This window comes from Anabrus simplex, chromosome 5 (genome assembly GCF_040414725.1).
Source record: "Anabrus simplex isolate iqAnaSimp1 chromosome 5, ASM4041472v1, whole genome shotgun sequence".
Classification (NCBI taxonomy): Eukaryota; Metazoa; Arthropoda; class Insecta; order Orthoptera; family Tettigoniidae; genus Anabrus; species Anabrus simplex.
This window is the reverse complement of record NC_090269.1, coordinates 283,166,322-283,168,604: the sequence shown is the minus strand read 5'-3', so window position 1 is coordinate 283,168,604 and position 2,283 is coordinate 283,166,322. Positions and strand designations below refer to the sequence as shown.

At 43.8% G+C, this 2,283-nt stretch overlaps 1 non-coding gene across 1 annotated transcript; it reads left to right on the top strand.

Annotated features, from left to right (window-relative positions):
• Nucleotides 1-278: 278 nt before the first annotated feature.
• Nucleotides 279-370, top strand: TRNAY-GUA (transfer RNA tyrosine (anticodon GUA)). Its single transcript is given in 2 exon segments — nt 279-315; nt 335-370. It is a non-coding gene; the product is annotated as a tRNA-Tyr (tRNA).
• The last annotated feature ends 1,913 nt before the right edge of the window (nt 371-2,283 follow it).

Here is a 2,283-nt window from a genome sequence, read left to right as displayed (position 1 = left end):
CCTATATCATGTCTGTAAATACGGGCCGTGAAAGCATCAATGGGAACATCTAAATACCGATTACAGATGAACGAGTTACGGAAAGAGAGGCACTTGGAAATTATCTACTTGACTGTGTATTACTGTAACACATTTACTGCATACAATGAATGCCAACAGAATACGTCCCTCAACCTTGCCAAGAAACAAAGCTTAGTGAAAGTCACGCAAGCGTTTTAAAGGTACCTGCTGTTTCACAGTGCTACAACAGCATGCTCTTAATACTTTCAGTTTGTTCTCCTCTGGTAGCTCAGTTGGTAGAGCGGTGGACTGTAGTTGGCTTGCTATATCAGACATCCATAGGTCGCTGGTTCAAATCCGGCCCGGAGGAAGTATTTTTACAGTCCAAGTAAACTATTACTGAACGCAGAAAAAATATGTCATCCTCATTTCAAGAGATACTCCCTAAAATAGGTGAAAGAAAATGATTAGATCTCCAGTAACCTTGATTTAGGGATTATTTTCTTCTCCTTAATCTGTTTACCCTCCAGGGTCGGTTTTTCCCCCGGACTCAGCGAGGGATCCCACCTCTACCACCTCAAGGGCAGTGTCCCTGAGCTTCAGACTCTGGGTCGGGGGATACAACTGGGGAGGATGACCAGTACCTCGCCCAGGGGGCCTCACCTGCTATGACGAACAGGGGCCTTGTGGGGGGAAAGGAAGATTGGAAGAGATAGACAAGGAAGAGGGAAGGAAGCGGCCGTGGCCTTAAGTTAGGTACCATCCCGGCATTTGCCTGGAGAAGCGGGAAACCACGGGAAACCACTTCCAGCATGGCTGAGGAGGGAATCGAACCCCCTCTACTCAGTTGACCTCCCGAGGCTGAGTGGACCCCGTTCCAGCCATCGTACCACTTTTCGAATTTCGTGGCAGAGCCGGGAATCGAACCCGGGCCTCCGGGGGTGGCAGCTAATCACACTAACCACTACACCACAGAGGCGGACGATTATTATTATTATTATTATTATTATTATTATTATTATTATTACGAGCTCATGTATTATTTCGTAAAACAAATGCAGTATAAATTATTTGTTATTGTGTATCGCTCTGGCAAATCAATTTTGGGTCAGGTTGGGTAGGTAGATAGACAGATAAATTAATAAATATATAAATTAATTAATTAAATAAACTATTATAATACAATTACTGAACGTTATTTATTTATTTATTTATTTATTTATTTATTTATTTATTTATTTATTTATTTATTTATTTATTTATTTATTTATTTATTGGCTTCAGAGTCGATGATGATGATGATGATGACCAACTTCATTGACTTCACTATACCGTAGAAAGAGCATGGACATGAAACGTGAGGCACTAGGCATTCGAGCAGCTGAGGAAGGAGCGTTACATTTATTGGAATATAAACAAATTCACATGCGATTTAACAATGAATTAGCTGAAATACGTCAATGGGGTAAATATTTATTTATTTGCGACATTCCTTATAGTTATTTATTTTACACTTTTCTTTACGTCACACAGACATATATAAGTCTTACGGCGACGATGGGATAGGAAATGGTTAGAAGTGGGAAGGAAGTGGCCGTGACCTTAAGCTACAGCTCCAGCATTTGTCTCCTGTGAAAACTGGAAACCACGGGAAAACGATCTTCAGGGTTGCCGACAGTGGATTTCGAACCAACTATCTCCCGCATGCAAGCTCACAGCTGCGCGCCCCTAACCGCACGGCCAACTCGCCCGGTACCGCAATTATGAGAGCTTAACAGGGGAGCAGGTAGCTGCATTATAAATGGAGTCCACCAAGTCTACTTAGAATTTCATTCCCTACAAAACCCTGTTGTGCGTAACACCATTATTAACATCGCAATTACTCTTATTAAATATTTACACCGAACATTTAAGGAAACGTCGATGGATGCAGAGTGGATCTCGGCCCATAAGTGGCCACGGATGGTCCGTGGTCCCACAACTCTGCACTTCGAGCGGTCAATCGAGCAATCGGCTCTACCGTGGCTCTACGCCTCTGCAATCGAGAGACGGTATAGGGCTGGACCTGACGACTGGCCCCAACCGTCAGCTGTTCTGAGAATGCTTTTTCCATAGTTTTCCATTCCGCTGCATTAAGGTGAATGCCGAGACAGTTCATAGTATAGGCCATGTCCGCCAATCCCCCACCTTCTCCGTGCATCTCCTTCACCGTAACAAATCTCCCGACCTGGGAGATGATGTTACCATCCAAGAGGCCCGCTTCCCCCTACAGGGGAAGAATGA